This window comes from Pan paniscus, chromosome 14 (genome assembly GCF_029289425.2).
Source record: "Pan paniscus chromosome 14, NHGRI_mPanPan1-v2.0_pri, whole genome shotgun sequence".
In the NCBI taxonomy this organism is placed as follows: domain Eukaryota; kingdom Metazoa; phylum Chordata; class Mammalia; order Primates; family Hominidae; genus Pan; species Pan paniscus.
Genome location: NC_073263.2, coordinates 108788063 through 108809786, shown reverse-complemented (window position 1 = coordinate 108809786; position 21724 = coordinate 108788063). Strand labels below are relative to the sequence as shown.

Here is a 21724-nt window from a genome sequence, read left to right as displayed (position 1 = left end):
AATTGCATAGTTTTCAGATTTATTGTAAAGGATGAAAATGGCCATATTTTCTTACTGCCAGTCAATGTCTATTTTTTAGGCACATCTTTAAAAGACCCCCTAGAGAAGTGTATATATGTCATACAATTAGCAAGTCAAAAGACTGGAGCTTACCTTTTCTAGAACATTTCTTCCATGTCTATATCTCAATATACCATGGTTTTACCAAGAGGCTTGAAGTTTATAACTGGTGCCTTGTTCTGTTCTGTAAGTTCCTGCTAAATGCCTCAACTTTGGTGTGTCACAAGTACTTCAAATTTCAGCCCTTTAAATTGGCCTTGTGGTCATTCCATTAACTCCAGCTTCCCCTGGTTAGATTAGTGGTGGCTCTTTTCACCCATTCACCTAAGTTGGAATCCAAGCATCATCTTAGAAGCTCTGAAAGTCATCAGGGGAGTCTGAGGGGAGGTAGAATGTAGTGGCTAAATGTATAGGCAGTGGTGTTCAACTGCCTTGGTTTGTAATTCTGAGCCCACCATTTACTGACTGCATGAACTTGGAAAAGTAATTTAAACCTTCAGTACTCCTATTTATTCATCTGTATAAGTTGAGAGTATTAGAACCTACCTTATATAGTTGTTATGCACATTTAATGAATTAATAATTATCTTAAATATTTATATGTTTCTTTTTATATTTATGAACCTCTAAGAACAAGGCAGAAAATAGCATAAGCACTTTCTTCTCATATCTAATTAATCACCAATTTTTAACAAGTATACTCCTTATATTGCACCTTTATCTGTTCCATCCTGTTTATCCAGTGGTGTTCTTGGCTGTCAGTGCTTGAATTCAGGTTCTTGTCATATCTCCATTAAATACTGCAATTGTCATTTTAATAACCTTCCTGCTTTTGGTCTTTCCCTGAATACCTCCTTCATGTGCTCCTGGCTGAGTGATCTTCCAATATATTAATATACATCTAATCACAGCATTCTTCTGTCCCACGTTCACCAGTTCAACATTCTTTTGTGACTCATCATTTTATCACTAACACCCACCGCCCCAACCCTGATGGTTTTGATGGGATGTTTATGATGGCCGGAGGACCAGTTGGCCCAGCCCTATCTCTTGGCACATTCTCCCTCACATCTTTCAATCAAACAATGCTGAGAGACACCCAACCTCCATCTTTGAGCACTTTTTAAAGATATTTGGACTGTGACTTACCAAACTGAACTCCCTGAACTCTGCTGCTTAACCAAAATTTGCTGGACAATCATACGTCTATGTAGAAACATGTATGTAAGATGAGTCTTGGAAAAACAAATTCACTTACTTATAAATGGACATACAAATGGCAGCAATTATACTGTATGCATTGTGCTTGCTTTATGCCATAGGTGGACCATGTCAATTGAATCTTTATTGTTGTTTTATGAATTTTACTTAAACCATTCTTTATTAATGAACCTTTAGTTTGCCCCTATATTTTTGCTCTATAATCAGTGTCACCATGAACATTCTTGTGCATAGTCTTGCCTACATGTACAAGAACATTTGTAGGAAAAATTAGTAAAAGTAGAATCGTTGAGGCAAAGGGTGTGAATGTTCAAAATGTTGATGAGTATTTCCAAGTTGCGCTATCAAGAGGCAGCCCCAGTTTCTAGTCCCGCCACAATACGTGAAAGTTTCCATTACTCCTCTCCTTCCGCTCAAAGTATATAGGCTTTTTAATTTAATGTGTAGAAATCTAAATTCCCATCTGAAACTCATACTTTGTAAATGCTGCCTCTCTCCTAAGATATTTTTAAGGTTTGAAAAAAGTGGTACTCATAACATGGCTCACCACAGAATGAATTACAGTTTTTTGCAATTTGCAAGCATTCAATAACTCAGTAACTTAAAGAGCCATGTTAGGGCAGTGACACATTCTGTGCAAAAAGATATGAATACAAATTCTAGCTTACCATTTTATTTAAAGCAGGAATTGTGCAGTTGATAACAAACAGGTGAAAATTTTCAAAAAGCTTTGTTTGTTATGTTTTGAATGATATTTACTTGATTGACATATTTTGTCAGAAAACTGTCATTTGTAAATAATTGCTTAGGACTTTTTTAATAAAATGAAACAAAATTAATAGAAAAAAGATTATTTGCTTCCTTTGCTTTTTTCTGACAGAGTTCTTATGCTCAGTCGTATCTCCTTACCGTATTTGCATGCCTCTTATGGAAAGCAGTGATAGAAAAGTATGAGAATCTTCAGTGATTATTACCTGTGTCAGTTCTATTAACTGATGCTATTGGATTTTGAATGCTTTCTAAGCATTTTTATTCCAAAAATTTAACATTTTAATGCTCTACTCATTTGTTAGTTTTTGCTTCTTTTCTTTAATTACCTTGAAAATTTTCTGACATTTTATTTTTAGAAAATTCTATATCTTATGTTTTAATGCTTCATTTTATCTCAATTTTATCTCATTGTTTTCTCTCAGTTTTTCTGGATAACTCCCAGATATCTTGTCTTTGTGGTGTGGATATTATAATTCAATTATTTTTAATAAGTTATTTTGTACATATTATAAACATTCATACGTTATATGCTACTATTTCTTATAATAGTCTAGTATATGCTCTTAATATAAGTTAAGAATTAAAGATCTAAATCAAACTAGAAATGTAATCTGTTTTGCATGTTTCTTACTTCTTCCAAACTAAGATTGAACATTGTGTTTTAGTATCAGAATTTGGGGATAGATTGGTTTTAAAATTTGCATCTAAAGATTATTCCCAGGAATTCTACATGTTTTTAAACCTCTAATTTGTTTAAACCTCCCATATGTAAAATTGTTAGGATATTATAGACAAAATGGATAAAAGTCAATACCTCTCTCAATGGGATCATAGAATGGTTTTGTTAAAAATCGGTGATTGGCACCCCAGTACAGATATGCTTTAATGATAGTTTATTAAACGTGTATTAAAATGTATTCTTAGACACATATGCATGTCTCAATAAATGATTTTATGCATGGGTCGTCTAACTCTTGAAAATAGTTATATTACAACCTTGATTCTGCTTCTAGATAATCTTTCATTTTGCTACGTTTTGTCACAGATGATAAAAGATTAAGTGTAAAACTAAGTATTATTTGAGTTCTTGAAAAATCAGAATTATAGTCTTGGTTACTAATGTCTCTACAATAATGTTAGGCAAGTTTTATATCTACTAAATAGCAATCAATAGTTTTTCTCATTTCCTAGAAAAGATCTTTCATTTACATTTCTAAAAATCTTTTAAAGTGTTTGATTTTCAGTACTTCCCATGTATTGCTTATTGTGTTCATTGCAATGATGACTTAACTGAAGATTTAGGTGTTATTCTTTGACCAGTGTATATGTAAAAGTAGGCAGCCAGTTGCAAGTAAGTCAGCAATAAGCAGAAGAAGTGGATTCTTAAAAAGAGAAAACTCAGCTTTAAGTCCTAAGACTTATCTTAAGAATCTACAAAGAACTCAAAGAAATTTACAAGAAAAAAACAACCCCATCAACAAGTGGGCAAAGGATATGAACAGACACTTCTCAAAAGAAGACATTTATGCAGCCAAAAGACACTTGAAAAAATGCTCATCATCACTGGCCATCAGAGAAATGCAAATCAAAACCACAATGAGATACCATCTCAAACCAGTTAGAATGGCCATCATTAAAAAGTCAGGAAAAAACAGGTGCTGGAGAGGATGTGGAGAAATAGGAACACTTTTACACTGTCGGTGGGACTGTAAACTAGTTCAACCATTGTGGAAGTCAGTGTGGCGATTCCTCAGGGATCTAGAACTAGAAATACCATTTGACCCAGCCATCCCATTACTGGGTATAAATCCAAAGGATTATAAATCATGCTGCTATAAAGACACATGCACACGTATGTTTATTGCGGCACTATTCACAATAGCGAAGACTTGGAACCAACCCAAATGTCCATCAATGATAGACTGGATTGAGAAAATGTGGCACATATACACCATGGAATACTATGCAGCCATAAAAAATGATGAGTTCATGTCCTTTGTAGGGACATGGATGAAGCTGGAAACCATCATTCTCAGCAAACTATCGCAAGGTCAAAAAACCAAACACTGCATGTTCTCACTCATTGGTGGGAATTGAACAGTGAGAACACATGGACACAGGAGGGGAAACATCACACACTGGGGACTGTTGTGGGGTGGGGGAAGAGGGGAGGGATAGCATTAGGAGATATACCTAATGTAAATGACAAGTTAATGGGTGCAGCTCACCAACATGGCACATGTATACCTATGTAACAAACCTGCATGTTGTGCACATGTACCCTAGAACTTAAAGTATAATAAATATATATATATATATATATATATACACATATATATATATAAAATAAGATATTTTGGGCTTCAATTCATTTATCATTTTTATTGGAAAGAGATATGCCCATTTTTATTACCTTGGAAGAAAGAAGCCAAACACAAAAATAATTTTAAGCAAAGAGAGATGCTAAACACTTAAAAAACCCTGCTAAGTAAAAATAGAGAAGCAAGCTGAGCATAGAAAATAACTGCAAAAATGTTCATGGCTCACTCTTGGTAAGGGTGGAAGACCTGAAAGGATTACGTTTCAGTGTCTCATATAGAAAACACTTACTCAAAAGAAAATCTAAAAAAAGGAAAACCCAACAAAGTACCTTGGAAATTGCATTTGCTCAGTGCCAGTATGAAATTGCCTGTAGTTTTTATGTATTTTACATTTTATGACAAAGTAAGTATCCAAGAGAAAGCACTGAAGGTAGATTATAGAAGACTTTCCAAGTCAGTGAGAGAAAGCTACACATGCAACGAGAATATATTATTTTTTAAATACCCACTGAAAAGCAGCGTTTTAACAAAGTGAGTTTGGCTGCATCCATCACATGGGTATGGGATGAGTATTAGAAGGTAATATTTAGTGCGGAGAGTCTGGCTCAGAGGGATAAGAGTGAAGCAGGGTACATCTTTATATTTTTATATTTATAAGAAATATTTATAAGAAATTTATATTTATAAGAAAACAAAGAATGTATTACTGTATACAAATGAAGAGTAGTAGAATTCTTTAATTATTTCGCTTTTTAATTTTGATACAAAGAAAGGGCATTCAGAAAGGAGCCAATATGAGGGAAAAGGTAATATTTTTAATTTTGTTTAAGTTGAATTTAATTTAAAGTGAGGGCTGAGAATTCTTACAGAGTAGTTAACTGTTGGAGCATATTGTGAGAATCCACAGGGTAACCCCCTTAGGAGTATTTGGGTTGATACTTTCATAGAAAAATGAAGGAGCACAGTGAAAATGCTTTCAGATTCATTACCTCATTCCACCACCACCAGATGACAACTTTATGGCTTTGATTCCACTATTTGAATTGCGTGAGCTTTCATTCATCAGTTCCTTTCTCAATTCAGATAATCTTCTCAAGTGCCTACTAAGTGTGCTGCATTGTGCTATGCACTGAAGATGCTAGCAGTTAATAAACAGGGTTCCTTCCAGGGCAGACAGTCTAATGGGGAACATAAATGGGTGAAAGACAATGAAACCCTGTGGGATGAGCTCAGTGGCCAACAAAGTGTCTACCTAACCAAGACTAGGGCAGGAGGAAGTTTTCAAGAGAAAATTATGTTAATACTGAGATAATTGGAATAGGAATTTTGCAGGGGAAGAGTCAAGAGTACATTCTATTCAAGGGAGGGTAATGTATGCGGGGTAGGAGTCAGATGGGGTAAAATTGTTCAATGTAGGATCTAAAGGAGAATAAATCTTTCTGAAGAATCAAGATGAGGCGGAACTAGGGAGAAGAGAACAGGGAGTATAGACAGTGGTCTATACTAAAATATAAAATAAAACTAAGAAGGGCTAAGATAGGGCACTCCCAGAGTCTCATTAAGAAATTAGCACATTATCCTAAGGCAAGGAAAAAATGGAAGAACTCGCATTTGAAGGAGATTATTCAGACTATTAAGTGGAAAGTGGATTCCAGAAGGCCAGCTGGGGGCCTAAAGCCTAATTAGAAAGTGATCCTAGAGTTCTAGGATGGGATGCTGATGGCCTTTGCAGCGGTAGTGATTGTGGGGCTGGAGAGAAACAGAGTAGACCTGAGAGACATTTAGAAGATGGTCAGGTGGTAAATCACAGTCAGTGACTTGCTATTGTACCTTTTTGTTTCCTTGTTCTAATTTTGCTTTAAAGTTATTTTAAGTTGTAGTTATTGTGAACCAAAAGTATCTGAGACAGGTCTCCATCAGTTTAGAATGTTTATCTTGCCAAGGTTAAGGACGCACCCCTGATACAGCCTCAGGAGGTCCTGACAACATGTACCCAAGGTTTTTGGGACGTAGCCTGGTTTTATACATTTTAGGGAGATGAAACATCAATCAATATGTGTAAGATGTACATTGGTTCGGTCTGGAAAGGCGGACAACTTGAAGTGGAGGCCTCCAGGTCACAGATAATAGACAAAAGGTTGCATTCTTTTGAGTCACTGATCTGCCTTTCACTAAATATACAATTTACGTGTCAGAGGAGGATAGAGGAATAGTCACTTATGCCTTAGTCAGGCTCAGTGAATCTACATTTTTACATAAGCATATTAAGGTAGAGAAAACAATCAGATATGCATTTGTCTCAGGTGAGCAGAGGGATGACTTTGAGTTCTGTCCTTTTTCCCACACCTGTGAAGACAAGCTACCAGTTTACATTGCCAGGGTGAAATCCAACAGAACTGTTTTAGGGTAAAGATCTTGAGGTCCACAAGGAATTTTCTTGTGGACAAATTGTGAGGGAGGTATGTGGTTATTTTTCTTTGTTGTTGTTTGTTTGTTTTTAATCTTACTTAGGAATAATTTGGAGGCAGGTTTGCCTGACATAGTTCCCTGCTTGACATTTCCCTGTCATGTAGTGATTTTGAGGTCCAGAAATTTATTTTCCTATCACGTTATGATTAGAGTCTTTTCAATCTGAAAACTCATGCCTTGAGTCCTGGAAAATACATTTCTGTTAAAAAAAATTCCTGTTCCTTTTTCCCTGTGATCTATTTTTTGGGGAGTTTCATGAGTTGGTTGTCTCCTATTCTTGATCCTGTTTTTGGTCATTTCTTTTACTTTTTTTTCCTTTGTTGCTTTCTAGAGATTTCTCCATTTTATCTTCCAAGTATTCTGTTTTTTAAAAACTTCCAGCAATTACATTTTAAATTTCCAAGAGAACTTCTTCTCTAGTTTATTCACAATAATTAGTGTTTATGTCATGTTGACAGTTTCTCCAAGATTTCCCTTGTTGGTTTGTTTTGCTTTCCGTCTCTTTATGTAGGGAGCTTTCCTCAAATATCTTGTGGTACTTATTATTATTTAGTTAAGAGTAAGGCACTAAAATAGCTGATTGGATAATTTTATATTGGTAGATGAGAATTTTCACATTTTTCCATAGTTCTCTGTGCAAATTCACCAGAGTGGCCATTAACTTGAGTTAAGCTTTCTTACTCTGCTAGGTCAGTTACCCCTTCTCCATTTTCTTTTATTTCTTCACGTGTTGTAATTACAGGTTTTAGATATCTCTTAATTTCGTAAAAGATGTAGGGTTCTCCTCTGATTTTCCTTGACGTTATTGCTACAATTTCTAAGTGCAGAAAACAGTTTTGGAGATGTCTAATTTTGCAGTCTTTTTTTTTATTATTATACTTTAAGCTTTAGGGTACATGTGCACAATGTGCAGGTTTGTTACATATGTATACATGTGCCATGTTGGTGTGCTGCACCCATTAACTCGTCATTTACATTAGGTATATCTCCTAATGCTATCCCTCCCCCCTTCCCCCACCCCACAACAGGCCCTGGTGTGTGATGTTCCCCTTCCTGTGTCCATGTGTTCTCATTGTTCAATTCCCACCTATGAGTGAGAACATGCAGTGTTTGGTTTTTTGACCTTGTGATCGTTTGCTGAGAATGATGGTTTCCAGCTTCATCCATGTCCCTACAAAGGACATGAAATCATCATTTTTTATGGCTGCATAGTATTCCATGGTGTATATGTGCCACATTTTCTTAATCCAGTCTATCATTGTTGGACATTTGGGTTGGTTCCAAGTCTTCGCTATTGTGAATAGAGCCACAATAAACATGTGTGTGCATGTGTCTTTATAGCAGCATGATTTATAATCCTTTGGATTTATACCCAGTAATGGGATGGCTGGGTCAAATGGTATTTCTAGTTCTAGATCCCTGAGGAATCGCCACACTGACTTCCACAATGATTAAACTAGTCCCACCAACAGTGTAAAAGTGTTCCTATTTCTCCACATCCTCTCCAGCACCTGTTGTTCCCTGGCTTTTTAATGATGGCCATTCTAACTGGTGTGAGATGGTATCTCATTGTTGTTTTGATTTGCATTTCTCTGATGGCCAGTGATGATGAGCATTTTTTCATGTGTCTTTTAGTTGCAGAAATGTCTTCTTTTGAGAAGTGTCTGTTCATATCCTTTGCCAACTTGTTGATGGGATTGTTTGTTTTTTTTCTTGTAAATTTGTTTGAGTTCATTGTAGATTCTGGATATTAGCCCTTTGTCAGATGAGTAGGTTGCAAAAATTTTCTCCCATTTTTAGGCTTTTACTGAATAGTTTTTGGGAAACTCTATTGTGATGATTTAGCTCATTAATTATTTTTATTATATTATATCATTTATTAAATATAATTTAATAAATGATTAAATACAGTTTAGTGTTAAGAAAACCCTTTTGTCTAATGGACAACAGTCTTTACATCTAAGCCAGTAAACCTCTGTATACAAAAATGAATGCTTTATTAATTAGAAGGTTTTAAAGTTCTGAGATACTGTATGTTTTAAGATCTGACAGTTTTCAAATTAAAGAAGCAATATCAATCCTACTAATTTTTCGATAGCTCTAGAATTGACATACAGTTTTAATGGTAGTTTAAACTTCATGGTAAATATGTTTATCTTTAAAAGAAGCATACTGGGATGGAACAGGAAGTATCTTTCCGTACAAGACATCCTTTACTGTTCCTTTTTTCATGTAGACTGTAGATGAAGTACCTTCAAGCAAAAAAATAATACAAACAGTACTGATAGTGGAGACGGGAACAGCTGAGGAGCTATCTCATTTCTTGGGGGAAAAAAAATGTGTTATAACGTCACTTAGGATATTTGGCCAGCTCTGAGTTTCTTTTCTTAACAAGTTGATACCTTTTTTTCCCTAGCCATATTTTCTAATTTATCACTAGTCTTTTCACTCATATATGGCCTTAAATAATCCAGATGGCTTGGCACTGTGGCTCCCGCCTGTAATCCCAGCACTTTGGGAGGCCAAGGCGGGTGGAACATCTGAGGTCAGGAGTTTGAGACCAGCCTGACCAACATGGTGAAACCCCATCTCTTAGCCAGGTGTGGTGGTGGGTGCCAGTAGTCCCAGCTACTTTGCAGGCTAAGACAGGAGAATCACTTGAACCTGGAAGGCATAGGTTGCAGTGAGCCAGGATCACGCTACTGTACTCCAGCCTGGGCGACAGAGTGAGACTCCATCTAAAATAATAATAATAATAATAAATGATTGTATTGTGTTTCATGATAAAGTGGTTGATATGTATCCATAACTCAATATACAAAGAAAACCAGGATTTTGTTGTTCCTCTTCTTGTTATTTTAACATTATTTTCATGTCAAGATAATCACCTTTCTACTATATATTTGATGTAATGAAATTCATCGTAATACTTTGGTGATACTTTGATGTAAAAACATTATTGGTGAAAATAAAACTACTTATTTTTTCAATGTTTTAGGAGAAATTACTTTTTTTTTTTTTTTTTTTTGAGATGGAGTCTCGCTCTGTCTCCCTGGCTGGAGTGCAGTGGCATGATCTTGCCTCGCTGTAACCTCTGCTTGCCGAGTTCAAGTGATTCTCATGCCTCAGCCTCCCAAGCAGCTAGGATTACAAGTGCCCGCCACCACGCCTGGCTAATTTTTGTATTTTTAGTAGAGACAGGGTTTCACCATGTTGGCGAGGCTGGTCTTGAACTCCTGACCTCAAGTGATCCGCCTTCCTGGGCCTCCCAAATTGCTGAGATTACAGGCGTGAGCCACCACACCCAGCCCAGAAGTTATATCTTAATACCTCAAGTATCAAGACATTAAAAGCTAAACACACACACACACACACAAAACAAATAAAACCTAACCCAACATTTGCATACCAACTTATTGGTAGCGCCATGTGGAATTGGCATCTGGGATGTTTGAGCTAATACATCAGAGTATTGTGCTTTTAAAATGAAGACATAAAATAGCTATAAAGAACTGCTTAAGAGGAATCTTCACTACTGTAAAACTTCGAGGACAAGTATTAGAATTTTAAAATTATTTAAAAGAAAACACTCAGTACTACCATCAACATGAAGTTGAAATTTAAGCTGCATACTAACCAAATCCATTAAATAAGCAATGTGCTTTTAAGGAATTTGCTATGTGTTCCAACTATATTATAGTCAATTCTCAGGTGAGCAAAATGTTAATTGAGACTCAGAATTGAGAATAATCACACCAAATGGGGCTGATTCTGTCTTAACCACCAATCTCCACATTAAGTTTAAGCCACACTGCCTTGTATTTGAATGTGTTCTTCAGCTCGACCTTCCTTGCACCTGTTCCTCCCGTGAACCTTCGTGTAGACCTCTTTTATGGATAATGCTAGTTCATTAAATGTCAGCTTACACTTTCCCGAATCAAATAATAAACTCTGACTTTTCTTGCCTGTGTATGATTCTTATTTGCCTTAGGACTTTTCTCAGAAATTTAAGAAAAGTAAAATGATAGTGATCACCCTCTGGCATTTAGAAGCAGAAATAGTTTTGGTCATAATTCAAGTGGTCAAAAACTCTGTATGCCAGTGAATGTGAGAGAGAAATCAGAAGAGATGAATGACATCATACTGAAGAACACTTTGTCCAAGTCTTTTGTTTCTAACCTCTTCTGTGTACAGAGAAAGCATCTCACCAAAGTCAGGTGTTCCTTTTGCTCATTGTTGAATTGTTTATTCATCCATCAACATTTTTTGAGGGCCTACAAGGTTTCAAACAGTTAGAAAAATAAGTAAGATGACGTACTCACCATTAATGAGCTGCCTGCTTCATTAAAAGTAGAGTGAGACAAATAGACAGGTACATTTCTATTGGAATAGCGCCATTGTAGGAGATAGATAAACAAGCAGACAAAACGTATTTGATCTACAGCTTAAATGCCTTCCATTGAATTAGAAATCAAATAAACTCAACACCTCAAATGTTTTTCAGGAATTAAAATAATGAGCAGATAAGACAGAGTTGAAGCCTGAAGAGGCTGCTAAGGCAGGAAAAAGGAATGTCTTGAGAAAAACAACCTATAGGTTATATCTACTGTAGCAAGCCATCCTTTTGCTAATGTAAGTCATGTTGCGATTCATCTGTGGTTAATAAATAGTTTTCATATTCAGGATTGATTTGCAGGAGAGACATTGGCTTGATTTCATTGCAGTTGAGGTTGAATATATTTTCAATCACTGAGCACTTGTATTTCCTTTGTGCCAAATTATTGTTTCACGCCCTTTATCCATTAATTTTTAGAAACATAGACAGTCTATTTGTAATTCATGGAAAACTACTGGCAATTTTTCATATGGTTAGCAATATTTCTCAATTTCCTTTTTAAAATTTTGGCTATGATTGCTATGGACATTCAAGAACTAAAGTGTCGAAAAGCATAGATACTCACGCCTGTAATCCCAGCACTTTGGGAGGCCGAGGCGGGCAGATCACGAGGTCAGGAGATCGAGACCATCCTGGCTAACATGGTGAAACCCCGTCTCTACTGAAAATACAAAAAAATTAGCCAGGCGTGGTGGTGGGTACCTTTAGTCCCAGCTACTCGGGAGGCTGAGGCAGGAGAATGGTGTGAACCCAGGAGGCGGAGCTTGCAGTGAGTCGAGGTCACGCCACTGGACTCCAGCCTGGGCGACAGAGTGAGACTCTGTCTAAAAAAAAAAAAAAAAAAAAAAAAAAGCATAGACACAAAATACAAAAAAGTAATACAGAAATTTAATGAGATTTCCAGTGATTTCCTGGGTAAAAAATAATGGAGGAATGCAATGCCATTAGCACTGTATTTATTCCCCCACCCCAATACACTGGTATTATACTAAGGGTGTCACATGACGTATTTTATAATATTAATGGCTCTTTAGAAGATAATCATGACAGCGTTAATGCCAGTTGTAAATTACATCACAAGTTACAGTCTAAAATATCACTTTGAGGTAATTAACTGCCCATGATCATGAATCACAGCAAGTTTATATATCCACTTACAATATTTGTATTAAGTGAACACAGATTTTCTTTAAGTGTATTGTAAGTACTCTTTAGCAATTAGTCACAAAACCATTTTATTTGTGTTAAAAGATTACCTAATTCTCTTAATTGTTAAAGGGTGAATTGTCTTTAGTGCCACAAAGAATGATAAAGAACAGCAGAGGCTTAAGACTGATTCCATTTCCTTGTTCAATTTTCTGTTATCCATTTCAATGCCATTATAGCACCAGCAAGTTTTTTTTTTTTTTTTTTTTTTTTTAATAAAAAAGGAATCATCCAGCTACTCAGGAAGCTGAGGCAGGAGAATCGCTTGAACTCGGGAGGCGGAGGTTGCAGTGAGCCAAGATCGCGCCACTGTACTCCATCCAGCCTGGGTGACAGAGCGAGACTCAGTCTCAAAAAAAAAAAAAAAAAAAAAAAAGAGATCATCCAAATGAATCAATCAAATAAATCAGAAAATATGATCCTCCCATTAAGTTAGTTTTTTCTGCCTAATTCAGGGATGCTATCCTGATGACAGTGCCTGGTAGTCAATTAAACTATAACTTTCCTCTTTCCCTCTGTTCTCTCATCTCTGTCTCAAGTAATCGACATCTTGGTTCTTGTTTAATGGTATGCAGTGTGGACACTGGGATTTCCAACCTCCCTAGGTGAGTCTAATGGCAGTAAAGGTTATGAATAACTGGTCTAAGGTTTTACACTTCATTCACTTGTGGGCACACTTTCAATTAAAATGATTTAGAGCCCTGGAAATAGCATGGCTTTGATTAGAAGAATGGGCACATCTGCCTTAGAAGTAAATGGACTTATAAATATGAAAACGTGTTATTAAGAAAAGAAACATATAAAGTCAGGCATTTCAGATGAGACTTCCCATGGCAAAAACGTGTTTGGGGTTTTTGTTTTGTTCTGTTTGTTTTTTTTTTTTTTTTGAGGCAAGCTCTCACTCTGTCACTGCAGCTGAAGGGCAATGGTATGCTCACTGCACACCCGACCTCCCGGGCTCAAGCCATTCTCCCATCTCAGCCTCCAAAGTAGCTGAGACTACAGGCAGGCACCACCATACCCAGCTAATTTTGTTTATTTTTTGTAGAGACAGGGTCACACCACGTTGCCCAGGTGGGTCTCAAACTTCTGGGCTCAAGCGATCCACTTCCCTCAGCCTCCCAAAGCGCTGAGACTACAGGCGTGAGCCATCTCGCCTGGCTGACATGGTACTTTGGCAAACAAAAGTTACTGTTAATTCTTATGGTAAAAATATCAGGTAACATTTTTTTCTACCAGTTTTTTATTGAAAATAAAATGTCGTTCATTTTTGTTGTGGCCGTAGTTGCTGTTGATAGAACATGATCGGAGCCACTTCCCTTAATCCTCAAAATGGTAAATGACAGTTTATTCAACCCTGTTTGCAAATCATTGAAGTATCAGATTTCATTATTAATACCAAATCATCACTGATACCAAATAATAACAAAACTGTTGCCAGAATTCAGACATAAAAATTACAGTGGAACCCGATGGTGGGATTTGACTGTTGCTATACAACCCTCAAGTCTGTCCCATCAGCCGCAGATGGGAGGCAGGAACATCTTTGTGATTTGATTCCATTACCACGGTCCAACAGCGATCATGTCAATGTGAGAAGTCATATCATGTTGTTTTTGTCGTTTTTGTCTGTCTGATGGCTTTTCTTTGGTTTCAAAGAAGAAAGAGCTCTTTGAGTTATAATAAATAATTACTGTGGGATAATTTTAAATTTATGGTTCTAGAAATTTTCAAACATATATAAAGAAGTAAGAATGGAACTAATGCGTTTTTATTCACACATCACCGATCTTCAGTAGTTATCAACATTCTGCCATTCTTAGTTTGTACCTCCACCCACTCCCCTCACCGCTAGTTGATTTCTTATTATTTTACAGTGTTTAAGGTAAAAATTACATCCATCAAAATACATATATCTTAGCAGTGCAGTTTTGACAAATGGATGTTCTGGTGTAACCTACACATTTTCACAACAGAAAGCACTTTATCTTCCAAAGCATCTCCCTCTTATTACTTCCCTCTCAGTCCTCAACCTCCAGAGTCAGCCACTGCTCTTATGTTTCTACCTTTGATTATTTTTCCTTTTCTAGAATTTTAGATGTAAAGAAAGATGCAGTATATATATATTTTGTGTCTGACTTCTTTTGCTCAATGTAAAGTCTGTGAGATTCATGTATGTTGTTTTGTGTGTCACCACTTCATTCCTTTTTATGGCTGTATAGTATTCAATGAGACCATGTGGGTTAGTTTGGCAGTGCCATGACATTGTACGGGACTCAGGCTCTTTTCTGCCATCCTCACTGTGTCAGAGTTAGAATTTCATGGATTACAAGCATTATCCTCTCATGACAATATCTAAAGCATAAGCAGAAGATAGGTTTAAAGACTTTGAGATTTTTTAACTTAATATGAGTAAATACAATGAGCACTTTGATAAATTTAAAAAAAAGTTTGTGGATATAATGATGCCATTTGTTTTAGAAATCCCATTATTGCATAAGCAATCAGCATTTTTAACTTCAGCATTTTAATTACCAAAACAACCTTTACTCTGACATTTCTCAAGAAAGAACTGATAAATATGAGATTTTATGACTTATTATGTGGTTTTCTTTAATGCAATCAGCCTAAAAGAAGTGAAGAAAAAAATATGCTTTTTGGGGGTCCCTAAAGCAAAGTGTTAGACACATTGTAGAGATGTTGTGAGTGTCTGTAACTCTGCAATGAGGTACGATTTACTAACTTACAACCAGCTAACTGGGGAGTGTGAGGCTATGACTATAAGGAGTAAGCAGAAGTTTGAATGTAAATGTTGATTTTGTTCAAGCAACTGTTATTCTGAAAACTATTGGTCACATTCATTTTAATAGCTTATTATCACCATGCATACTGAAAAACCTCATTTGGTTATTGTCATTTTGTATTCAGAAAAAGACTCCAATAAGACCTCCTAAGACTTTTGCATTTATTTTCCAGGAGTTAGCCTGTGTTCATAATTACTTAATGGTCTTTAGTGTGTTCACAGAATAATAACAACAGTGGTAAATAATACATAACATTTGCATAGAGCTACCAAGGTGGCAAAGCCCCGAACTCTCTCCAGCAATTGACATTCTTATCACTGCCATCTCATTGACACTGCTCCCTTGGCTGACCAAGATCTTGTGGATGTGCTTTCTCACTTAACTCTGTCTCCTTTAATTGGATTTTTTTCTCCTGCTCTTAAGTGTAATTATTATTCATGTACTTTAAGAAGCGGTAGACTAGGAATGAGAAAATACAATTTCTGGTCTCGGATCCACATTTTAAACATTTATGGTGGATGTCATTAAACCTCTCAAGCTGTTTCTGCAGTTCTACAATGAGCATGTTCATATTTTCTTTGTTAATTCCACAGATTGCTGTCATTATCAGTTGAGATAACACATCCAAGTTCTTTAAAGGACAATGCAAGCTGGAGACGCTGCACTTACTATGCTGTCTGTATAGTTTCAGTGAATTTGTCTCCTTTTACAATTCCATCTCTCATTTATTTGTTGATGACTGCTAAATTCAAAACTAAATCTTTTAAAGCTTTTGGCCCAAATTCCAATTTTTATTTCCAGGACTTACATGTGTATATTCACTAATACCTCAAATTCAATACCAAACAACCAGTTGTGACAGTCAGAGCACATGAAGGTGGTCAGATGGAAATACAGGGTGCCTAATTTAAGAAGAGTGATGCTCCCTGAATGTAGATCTACAATATTAAGTATATTAATATAACCAAATTGGATTTTTAAACTCACAATTATCCACTTGTGTCACTCCTGAATCATGTAGGCTAAATGATATGGTTCAAATGATATGATCAGAAGAAATTAGGAATATGTCTCTAATTGTTTGTACATCTTGAATGAAAAACTGAACCCAGAGAAATAGATTATATTTGGATTGATTTTGCAAAAGTACTCTGACATTGAATAATAAATTAAGGAAATACTTTCGGACATAGTTACTAAAAATACAGTAGTATTTAGACTACTCAACTAGTTGAATATCTCCTAGAAAAAAAAACTCAGTCTGCTAAAAGATAGTATCTACTGTATTTTTGACTGGGCTTTTTCTAAATGAAATTGTTCAGGAGATTAAAAAAATTTTTTGTTGAAGAGAACACTTAATGCTTCATGAATTTTGTTCATTAATGTGGCCATAGGCTATGTAATTGTGTCACAGGAATGGGACTGTGGAAAAAAAATCTACATTGCTTTTGGAGTTTGTAATAACGAAAACAGGGGATGGTGTTGAGTCCACGAGTCTTACAGCTTTTAGGAACTGGAGAAATCTGATTTAAACATTTCAGATCTGTTTTACTCTACAGCTATAATAACAAACATCTCAAACATGAAATGAAGAGGAAATTAAAATAACACTATGTATGGCACAAATATTCTGATATTTTTATTTATTAACCTATACAATTTAGGCTGAAATATAATATACCTATAGAGAAGTAAATAAAACATACATTGTATATCTCTTGATGTGTTTCTTCTCTTGCTCTTCAGTCATTCGATCTTGTAAATTATTTTATTTTATAGTTTTGTGATGAGGATTTAATATCCACAATATATAAAGAAATCCTACAGCTCAACAACAAAAAGATACCAAAGATGGGCAAAGAACTTACGTAGACATTTCTCCAAAGAAGATACACAAATGGCCAACAAACACATGAAAAAAAGCTTAAAACGATCAGGCATTAGGGAAGTCAAATAAAAATGACAGTGAGGCACCACTTCATACCCACCAGGATAGCTGTAACAAAATCAAACAACAACAAAAAATAAAATAGAAGGTGACAAGTATGGACAAGGACATGGAGCGCGTCATGCAAGTTCAACTCAAGGCCTAGGTCACAAGTTGGCAAACTACAGCCTGAAAGCCAAATCTGGCACACAGCTTGTTTTTGCACAGTCTTCAAGCTAACAATGTTTTTCACATGTTTAAAATGTGTGTGTGTGTGAGAGAGAGAGAGAGAGAGAGCAGTCATATGTGGCGAGAAATCATATGTAGCCTGCAGTGCCTAAAATATTTACTATTTGGTACTTAGTTTTGCCCTGGCAGGCACATTAGTTTGGGGAGGATCACCTTGATCCAATTCAGATTCAATTGTTTTGAACATAGGTTTTAGGTTTATTTTATTTTATTAATTTTTTTTCATTTGATCTATTTTTGGTTAGCTTTGAGGTCTTCACCAGATCTCATTCTCTTTGCTAGATGCTAAACTGATATTTTCCCCTCTCATTTCCATTGGAGCCCCAGTGTTGTAGTTTATCACTCTGTTGCATACCAGTTATTGCTCATTTTATCCACCACTACATCACAGCTTATAATTCAGCAAATTCTTCAAGCAAACATGGAAGAGAAAAAGAAATTTTTGAAATGAAGGGCTCACTGCTAGGCCTTGACTCCTTCTAAGATTTGAGGCCTTCAAATACTCACTTCCTTGGTAGCCCTCTGTCTTAGTCTGTTTTCTGTTGCTCATAACAGAATACTTGAAACTGGGTAATTTATGAAGAAAAGGAATTGATTTCTTACAGTTATGGAGGCTGGGAAGTCCAAGGTTCAGGGACTGCGTCTGGTGGGAATCCTCCTCCTGGTGTGGTCTCTGCAGAGTCCCCAGGTGGCACAGGGCATCACATGGTGCAGGGGCTGAGCTTGCGAGCTCAAGTCTCTCTTCTTTTAAAGCCACCAGTCCCACTCCCGTGATAATGCATTTATCCATTAATCTATCAATCCATTAGTTCATAAATGGATTGATCCGTTTATGAGAGAAGAGCCCTCATGACCCAATTACCTCTTAAAGGCTTCACCTCTAATACTGCCTCGTTAGGGAATGAGTTTCAACATGAGTTTTGAAAGGGACAAACATTCAAACCAGAGCGCCCTCTAATTGTGTAAATAGGTTGTTTTTTCAGCTTTTCTAGTTGTTCTTGGCTGTAGGGTTGATCTCTTACAGGCTAATCCACCACAGCTGTTAGGATGTGAAGTACCAGGGTTTTTCTTATTGTTTTTGTTTGTTTGCTTATTTTTACTTTCCAAAATATGTGAGAATAACACACATCAAATATAGACCATTATAGTAGTGGCCAAACCATGTTAATTCAAGAAGGAACTATAGAAAAAAAAAGTTATAAAATAAATTAAAGGAAATAACTACATTCTAATAAATAATTATGTAGAAGTATGTAATAAAATTAGTTCAGGACATATAATCCCATAAAATATTCTCATTTTCAGATGAGGACAAATGCACATGAGAAGATAATTCCTTTCAAGTTTACATAGTAATCTCGGAGGTAAATGTAGAACAGAAGGTTTTGCTTTTGTTATTTTTTGGTTTCTCTTTACAGCACTTTTTGTTGTCCATGTTTTGGAGGCTACTACTTTATGTTACTGATTATATTTCAATAATTTCAACAGCTGCCTATATTTTGTACTACATCGAAAGCCATTGCTTTATAAAGCTATTGCTTTCTCTTTTTCACTTTTTAATTCTTAATATCAGATTGCTGAATCGTCCTTTGTTTTGGTCTATGAATTAATGAATACACAAATGACTAAATCCATGGATGGATGTTGAACAGGCTATATCTGGAATACAGCGGCACAGTGAGTAACCACAAAAGTACACTGAGGAATTACGGTGGGGAACTAGACTTCAGTAGCCTTGGTTAAATATTTTAGAGATAATTTGTACAAAAAATGAAAAACATAATTTACAATACAACATACATAAAAAAGAGGAATATAGAGAAACAAGCAAATATTGCAAGATTGGTTGGGTATTTTGCAAACTCTGTATTCCAGCATTCCATTTTATATTGTAACCTGATAGATTTAAGAATGCATAAGAAAGATTTGTTATGTAATGTGAATTTAATGTATTTAACAACACCTGAATTTTGATTGCTTTAGATATTTATTCTTCCAGCTTTGAGGGATTTATTGAAATAAATTAACATTTGAACAGTGAATCTGTTCCTCTCGTTTAGCTAATACATTTTAAACCTGCCAGAGGTAGGTAAACCTTCATGGATATTAGACATTTCAACAAGCTATTTATTAAGTCAATTGCACCATTTTTCACTGTCATTTAGTTGCTGTACTTTTATATTTCATTCCATGACCCATCAGTAAGGAAATGGCAACTGCTAAAATGTTCAAATAGAATGAAATTTCAGCTTACAGTTAAAATTTAAGATGAAAATAATATTTTTCTATTTTTTATTACAACCAACTAAGTGTGGATACTTTGGAAATGGCAGTAAATAAACAAGTATACTTGTAAAGTATGCTCATTTTCTGTCATTTAGAAATAATGCAAATATTAATATGAATCATTCTAATTGTCCAAATGAGCTTAATTAAAGCAACACTGTGAATGATAACTCACCTTGTTTAATGAAACAACAAGCACATCTGATTAAATCTTGGGCCTGAGGCTGCAAATGCAGGGAATATATTCATATCATGTGTTTATCCTGGTTTGGAAATTTTCTAGATCAATTTAAAACCTGGCTGTCTCACTGAGTAGAGATGAGAGAACAGGACGGTAGCTGGAATAATGATCAGAACAGGAACTTTGGATATTGTATTTTTAATTTTTTAGCACCATAGCCTTTAATCCTATAACCTCAAGGTCCTGAAACCTTGCCAGACAGTGGTTAAGAATGGATTCAGTTGGTATTTATGTCCAAATTTTAGGAACTCATGACCACATACTGTCCCAGTGGGACCTCCAGCCCCCTGCAAATCTTAGGGGAATTCCCAGGGAGTATATTCTGTGGACTAGGAAACAATACCTTCTTTCTGTAAATACCAGTCTCCAAGAACAGGAACCAGGACACTTTATAGAAATGACTGATGCTCAGGTCGGGGCAAGGAAAATGCAAGATAAGCCTGAAGCTTTTTGTGGCTGCAGAAAATGAGGTGTTCAAACAGGAACGGGTGTGTCCAAAGAAAGCCAGATGAACAGGAGAAATTCCCAGGGACAAAGTAGGACAATTAAGTAATCAAACAATGACAGAATTGGATTATAATTCATGGAACAACAACAAAAATCCAAGACAACAACGTTATTCAAATACATAATCGAATAAATAAATAAATAAATAAATAAGGAACAGTTCTTCCTTACAGATGAGTTCAGCTAATATGTGTAGAAGAAATAGGTGAAATATAAAATTGCTCTTTGTCAATGTGACAGTAATAATTGCTGTGGGAAAGATCCACTTATCAATTGGAAAATCAGCCAGCGAAAGTTTAAGGAAAAATAGGATGTTAGTGTAGCCTCAAATTATATCCTTCTTTTTTATTTATTATTATTATTATTATTATTATTATTATTATTAAGACAAAGTCTTGCTCTGTAGCCCAGGCTGGAGTGCGGTGGCAGGATCTCGCTCACTGCTACCTCTGCCTCCTGGGTGCCAGTTCAAGCAATTCTCCTGCCTCAGCCTCCCGAATAGCTGGGATTACAGGCATGCACCACCATGCCCAGCTAATTTTTGTATTTTTAGTAGAGACGTCCATGATCAAAGTTAATATCACCAGTAATAAAACATCACATCATGACCCTCCAATCGGATGCGCTGAGAAGGACAGCATTCACTGCTGTAGGAGTCTTGCCAAATGTCAGTTAAAGCATGAAAAAATATCAGTCAAAACCCAAATGAGGGCTATTCTACAAAGTAACTGACCAGTGCTCATCAAAAGTGTCAAGATCGTGAAAGATAAAGAAAGAATGAAAATTGTCACTGATTGAGAATAAGACATACATAAAAACTAAATAGAGTATAGGATCCTAGGTTGGATCCCAGAGCAGATAAAGAACATTAGGGGAAAAAAATGGTAAAATTTGGAGAGACTCTCAGATTTAAGAGTGTTACACAAATGTTAATTACTTGTTTTTGAGAATTGCATTGTAGTTATGTAAGTTGTTATCATTAGGGAAAGCTGGGTGAACAGTATATTTAAAAATTCTGGACTATTTTTGGAAATTTCTATAAATCTAAAATTATTTCAAAAGAAACAGTGAAATAAAGAAACATATGTGTGGCCAGGTGCAGTGGCTCACGCCTGTAATCCCAACACTTTAGGAGGCTGAGGCGGGTGGATCCTGAGGTCAGGAGTTTGAGACAAGCCTGACCACCATGGTGAAACCGCATCTCTACTAAAAATACAAAAAGTAGCCAGGTGTGGTGGTGCATGCCTGTAATCCCAGCTACTCAGG

The 21724-nt window shown here is 35.9% G+C and overlaps 1 protein-coding gene across 3 annotated transcripts in view; it reads left to right on the top strand.

Moving 5' to 3' along the window:
- NALF1 (NALCN channel auxiliary factor 1) overlaps positions 1–21724 on the top strand; it is an 860129-nt gene that overhangs the window by 543706 nt on the left and 294699 nt on the right. The gene's annotated exons all lie outside the window — the stretch shown is intronic.